This window comes from Bombina bombina, chromosome 7, assembly GCF_027579735.1.
Source record: "Bombina bombina isolate aBomBom1 chromosome 7, aBomBom1.pri, whole genome shotgun sequence".
Classification (NCBI taxonomy): domain Eukaryota; kingdom Metazoa; phylum Chordata; class Amphibia; order Anura; family Bombinatoridae; genus Bombina; species Bombina bombina.
This window is the reverse complement of record NC_069505.1, coordinates 548,257,417-548,264,695: the sequence shown is the minus strand read 5'-3', so window position 1 is coordinate 548,264,695 and position 7,279 is coordinate 548,257,417.

The window sequence follows — 7,279 nt, the reverse complement described above, 5'->3', positions numbered from 1 at the left end:
TTTCTATGGAGAACACTGAAACCATTTAGTATACGTAAAACAGATATTAAACGCAATGGGCCAGATTACAAGTGGCGCACAGTTTCGCGCAAGTGATATTGCGTGAGCACAATTGCGATTTATGCTAAAATGATTGCTGCGACCCCAACCTCAGCTGTGGTTAAGGGATAGTCTAATCCAAAACAAACTTTCATTATTAAGAAGGGGCATGCAATTTTAAACAATTTTCTAATTTACTTCTATCACCAATTTTGCTTTGTTCTCTTGGTATTCTTAGTTGAAAGCTAAATCTAGAAGGATCATATGCTAATTTCTAAGCACTTGAAGGCCGCCTCTTAACTCAGGGTATTTTGGTAGTTTTTTACCACTAGAGGGTGTTAGTTCATGTGTTTCATATAGATAACATTGTGCTCATGCACATGGAGTTTCTAGGAGCCAGCACTGATTGGCTAAAATGCAAGTCTGTCAAAAGAACTGAAATAAGGGGGCAGTTTGCAGAGGCTTAGATACAAGATAATCACAGAGGTTAAAAGTATATTATTATAACTGTGTTGTTTGTGCAAAACTAGGGAATGAGTAATAAAGGGATTATCTATCTTTTAAAACAATACAAATTCTGGTGTAGACTGTCCCTTTAACTGTTACACAAATGTGTCAAAAAACACATCAAAAAACAAAATGCATGCTTACCTGATAAATTTGTTTCTTTCCTTGGCATGGAGAGTCTACAAATCCATTCCAATTACTAGTGGGAATTCAACTCCTGGTCACCAGGAGGAGGGAAAGAACACCCCAGAAAAGCTGTTAAGTATCACTTCCACTTCCCATAAATCCCAGTCATTCAGCCGAAGGAATATGGAAATAGAAGAGGACACAAAGGTTATAGAGGTGTCTGAGGTTTAGATTGACAAAAGCCGTTTTAAAACTAAAATAAGGGCGGGTCGTGGACTCTCCATGCCAAGGAAAGAAACAAATTTATCAGCTAAGCAAACATTTTGTTTTCTTTCCAATTGGCATGGACAGTCCACAAATCCATTCTAATTACTAGTGGGAACCAATACCCAAGCTAGAGGACACAGAATAGAAGGGAGGGAGAACAAAACAGGAAGACCTAAACAGAAGGCACCACCGCTTGAAGAACTTTCCTCCCAAAAGATGCCTCAGCTGAGACAAAAACATTGCATTTTGAGAAAAAAGATGTTCCCCAAAGAAAAAAGGCACCACTATACCTCAGCTATGCTGAGGAGACTTACCACTCCGGTGAACACTCTATTAAATGCCCACAGTAGCAATAGCACCTCTCCTCAGAGTCCAGCAGTCCACATGAATAGAAGGAAATGCGATCTATGACCACTAACACTATTCCGATATAGGAGGAAACTGTAGAAAGCTCCGCTCTGCAAGACTGGCTTATTTGAAAGAAGCGGCAAAACGGAAGAACGGATAGCGATCACGTGATCGCAACAGGAGAAATTCTTCTGCGCTGATTAGAAGTAAAAAGACCAACTTCCAATAATGATTTCCAAACAGATTGTGCTGTACCTAATAAAAGTTTAAACAGCTCACTACCACGGAGAGACCGCTCCTCAGCCTAATGAGAGCCATACAGTACCCACAGCTAATATGCAGGCAATAAAACATCAGCCCTTTAGAGCCAGCCTCAAATTAAGGGTAAAAACTATTAACCCCTTAAACTCCATGTCGCAGTATCAGTGCCCTGACATTACTGCCCAAAAGAAATCCCCCAATAAAGGGATATAATGTCCCATATGATGTCCACTGAGGGGTTAACCTCACAAGTGCTGTGTCCCTCTAACTCTAAAAGACAAAGGCACTTACCTGTGGATCCAGCTGTCGGGCAGCTACTCGGATATGCCAGACTCAGCCGATCTCTGACCGATGACCTGTAGAAAACGAAAAGCAGAGTAACCAGCCCTGGTTTTCTATATAGGAGTAACATAAATGTTGGAAGGTAAGCAAGGACTACTTTGCTGTCTTCCAACTGCTAAAAGTCACCATTACTCTTACTAAAGAGGATTACATGGACACAGCATATCCTTGCTTGCAGGGAAAAGTACCTATTAAAGGATTAATACTTTCAGACACCATCTTCACACATCCATCCTGATGCAATAAGGCAAATAATGACTGGGGTTTATAGGAAGTGGAATTAATACTTAACAGCTTTGCTGGGGTGTTCTTTGCCTCCTCCTCGTGACCAGGAGTTAAATTCCCACTAGTAATTAGAATGGATTTGTGGACTCTGCATGCCAATTGGAAAGAAATTCCTTTAAAAGCACAGTTAAACTCATAGGGCTCCATGTACGAAGCAGCGAAAGCTGCTCCGGAGCCTTTGCGGGGCAGGTTCGCATATGCGAGCCTGCTTCCCGCAATATAAGAAGCAGCGGTCATTAGACCGCTGCTTCCTACAGCCTACGCCACCTCTTAGGTGGCGAAGCAAAATCACAGAGAGCACGCTCGCTCTCGTGATTGACAGCCCCTTCGGTCGCGCGATTGAAGGGGCGGGCACTACACACTCCGATGAGTGTCTAATGGTACATACGGGCAAGCGGATTAATAAATCCGCTGCCCGTGTGTAGCGGAGGTGGGCGGACAGCTTCGCGAGTTAAGAAGCTGTCCGCCTGCCTCTTAGTACATTGCATAATAACACTGTCTGATAAAAATTATATAAATAAAAACATATCGCACTATAAAAATTATAAGGGCTCAACGATATGAGGTCTAGGGTGTTCGGAAAAAAAAGGACTGCAAAGGGCTTTAACATAGAGATAGATACATACAAATATCAATATATATATATATATATATATATATATACACACACACATTTATATATATGTTTTATATGTGTGTGCATATGTATTTATATGCATATTTAAAGGAAAAAATAAATTATAAGCGCTAGAGGATGTGTAAACCCAGCTTAACTTGTGAATTCCCCTCCAAGAAAACAAATGATGCAACAAGCTATATACAAAGAAAGTTAAGCGCTAAAAGCAAGGGTGTTAATGTGTAGTGGCCAAATGTATAATCACATCCAATAGTTTAAAACCCAAAATATATAACGGGTGATAGGGTGAAACAGGTGTATATAATTAATCCATAAAAAATAATATATAAGTGATAATCTGAATGTATAGTATACTACGATTGTATCAATCAAAAGGAATAACACTATAGCGATATATGTCCAATGCAAAGAGGTAAACTTAAGTGGCAAATAATAGCGGGTCCATCTTCAAGACATCCGACGCGGAGCATCCTCTTCATCCGATGGCCGAATGAAGGTTCCTTTAAATGACGTCATCCAAGATGGCGTCCCTTCAATTCCGATTGGCTGATAGGATTCTATCAGCCAATCGGAATTAAGGTAGAAAAAATCCTATTGGCTGATGCAATCAGTCAATAGGATTGAACTGGCAGCCATTGAAAAATCCGCAATTGACGTAAGTGGATTTGCGGTATTTCTGAGTCTGGCCAAAAAAGTGAGCGGTACACCTGTACCTGCAAGACTCGTAATACCAGCAGGCATTAAAAAGCAGCGTTAGGACCTCTTAACGCTGCTTTTTAAGGCTAACGCACAACTCGTAATCTATGTCATTATTAACACATTATTTGATGTTTTACTTTGTGAATTTCATTTTTGAAAATATACACTCATTTCAAATCTGGTGACTAGATCACGTTCCAAAAAAGATTACTGCTGTATTTCTTCCTATGTCACGGATGCCAAAATAACAAGCACAGTAATCACTCCAGTTTGTAAGGATCTATTCTATTAAAGGGACAGTCTACTCCAGAATTTGAATTGTTTAAAAAGATAGATAATCCCTTTTTTTATCCATTCCCTAGTTTTGCATAACCAACACTATTAAATTAATGTACTTTTTACCTCTGTGATTAACTTGTATCTTAGCCTCTGCAGACTGCCTCCTTATCTCAGTTCTTTTGACAGACTTGCATTTTAGCCAATTAGCACTGACTCATAAGTAACTCCACTGGATTGAGCACAACTGTCAAAATGCACTGCGATAAGAGGTGACCTTCAAGGGTTTAGCAATTAGCATACAAGCCTACTAGTTTTAGCTTTCAACAAAGAATAAAAAAAGAACAGAGCAAATTTGATGATAAAAGTAAATTGTAAAGTTGTTTAAAATTGCATGCCCTATCTGAATCATGAAAGTTTTTTTTTGGACATGACTGTCCCTTTAATATCAGATTGTACGCTATTCTTAGAACATGGATAGGGTACCCTGTGCTATCAGTAGCGCAGGGCCTTAGACCCCATTCTTATTATTACCTACCAGACAAGCATCTTGCAACGGGTTCCACATCTATAAGCTTGTAAGAAGTACATTAAACGCTCAAATAATTATTGTTTGTTAACAGCTGACATTTTGACTAGACTGTCCCTTTAAATGAATATGTATAGCAAAGATGAGGTTTAACTTTTATAAATTGCAATACAAAGACTGATCATTTTTGTATTTCCTTCTCTAGGTGTATACACCAGCATTGAAAATGTTAGACCTAATATGGAAACAGTAGATACCACAAAAACGGTAAGAATTGTTGCCATCTTTGAATACGGTTATTATTGTTTCAAAATAAGGAGTATCAATGAAAAACTTCATAAAGTAACACGAGGGTTTATTTTTTTTATTATAAGTAAAGATAACTGCCTTTTTGTGGGGTGCCTTTCAGGCTGTTAGGTGATCACATTTTAAATTAAATTAACTATGAGTTTACATTATGTGTGTGTGGTCTTTAAAGGGACATGAGACCCCAAATTTGTATTTCATTTTTCAGAGAGAACATTTGATTTTAAAAAAAAATTCGATTTGCTTCTACTATTTAAATTGCTTAACCCCTTAACGAACAAGGACGTGCCAGGCACGTCCTTCATAGGATGTCAATTAACAACCAAGGACATGCCTGGCACGTCCTCCTTAGGATGTCAATTAACGACAAAGGACGTACCAGGCACGTCCTCTATAGGATGTGTCAATTAACGACCAAGGACGTGCCTGGCACGTCCTCCATAGGATATCAATTAACAACCAAGGACGTGCCAGACACGTCCTCCATAGGATTTCAATTAACAACCAAGGATGTGCCAGGCACGTCCTCCATAGTATGTCAATTAACGACCAAGCATGTACCAGGCATGTCCTCCATATGATGTCAATTAACAACCAAGGACATGCCAGGCATGTCCTCCATAGGATGTCAATTAACAACCAAGGACATGCCAGGCATGTCCTCCATATGATGTCAATTAACAACCAAGGACATGCCAGGCATGTCCTCCATAGGATGTCAATTAACGACCAAGGTTTTGCCAGGCACGTCCTCCATAGTATGTCAATTAACGACCAAGCACGTACCAGGCATGTCTTCCATATGAAGTCAATTAACGACCAAGGACATGCCAGGCATGTCCTCCATAGGATGTCAATTAACGACCAAGGACATGCCTGGCACGTCCTCCATAGGATGTCAATTAACGACCAAGGACGTGCCTGGCACGTCCTCCATAGGATGTCAATTAACGACCAAGGACGTGCCAGGCACGTCCTCCATAGGATGTCAATTAATGACCAAGGACGTACCAGGCACGTCCTCCATATGATGTCAATTAACAACCAAGGACATGCCAGGCACGTCCTCCATAAGATGTCAATTAACGACCAAGGATGTGCCAGGCACGTCCTCCATAGTATGTCAATTAACGACCAAGCACGTACCAGGCATGTCTTCCATATGAAGTCAATTAACGACCAAGGACATGCCAGGCATGTCCTCCATAGGATGTCAATTAACGACCAAGGACATGCCTGGCACGTCCTCCATAGGATGTCAATTAACGACCAAGGACGTGCCTGGCACGTCCTCCATAGGATGTCAATTAACGACCAAGGACGTGCCAGGCACGTCCTCCATAGGATGTCAATTAATGACCAAGGACGTACCAGGCACGTCCTCCATATGATGTCAATTAACAACCAAGGACATGCCAGGCACGTCCTCCATAAGATGTCAATTAACGACCAAGGATGTGCCAGGCACGTCCTCTATAGGATGTTAATTAACGACCAAGGACGTGCCAGGCACGTCCTCCATAGGATGTCAATTAACGACCAAAGACGTGCCTGGCACGTCCTCCATAAAATGTCAATTAACCTGGCACGTCCTCTGGGGTTTAAAGATCTGGAAGGAAACCTGATCGCTTTCAGCAGCTTTTAAGGTATTGCAGTGATGCCTCGATATTGAGCATCACTGCAATACATTTTTTGGCACACCGAAGCAGAGAGAGCCACTCTGTGGATTTTATTTTAAGGAAGAACCAGGAAGAGGCAAATGTTTTGGCACATTCAATACATTTTTTACAATCAAACAATTCAAACATTAGCCAATTCACACATTCCTTTTGGTGAACAAATGTTACAATTTGCTACATGGAATGTAGCACTAAAAATGTTAAAATTAACTGTGAAACAATATATAATAAAGCTACAAATAATGTTGCAAAACACTGCAGCTATAAAGTACTAAAGACACGTGCACACTCCTGAGATCTTATGAGCCTACTTTCATTTACTCTTTAACATAGGATACCAAGAGAACAAAGCAAATTATACAACAGAAGTAATATGTAAAACTGTTTAAACTTGCATACTCTGTCTGAATCATGAAAGTATAATTTTAAATGTACTGTCCCTTTAAAGTTTAATTTGACTTAACGGTCCCTTTAAAGTTTAATTTGACTTTTATGTCATATATATATATAAGTATATAAAAAAGTTTGGTAACTGATTTATAGGGATATGGTATATAAAAAGGTGTTTGACTGGGATGGACTCAAAGGTGTGTATATATATATATATATATATATATATATATATATATATATCATACCCCTTTAAATCACTTTATTTAAATAAAAAAAACATTTTACTTTTAATATGTATAAATATCAGTGAAATACGTTATTTTAACCCTTTGAGTGCTAAGATTTTTTTTATGTTTTTTTTTAATTATTATTATAATTTTTTTTTTTTTTTAACAATTTTTTTAAACTTTTTTTTTTTAGACCCCCAAGACTTACACTGTTGGAAAGGTTAGGCGATTACCTTTATAATGGTGGGTCTTTGGGGTCTGTGCCTTCTTAGATGCCTGAGATACAGGCTTCTAAGCAGCATGCCCCCTGCTCCTATACTTAACATTGTTAAGTATAAATAAAGTTGCGCTGTGACAT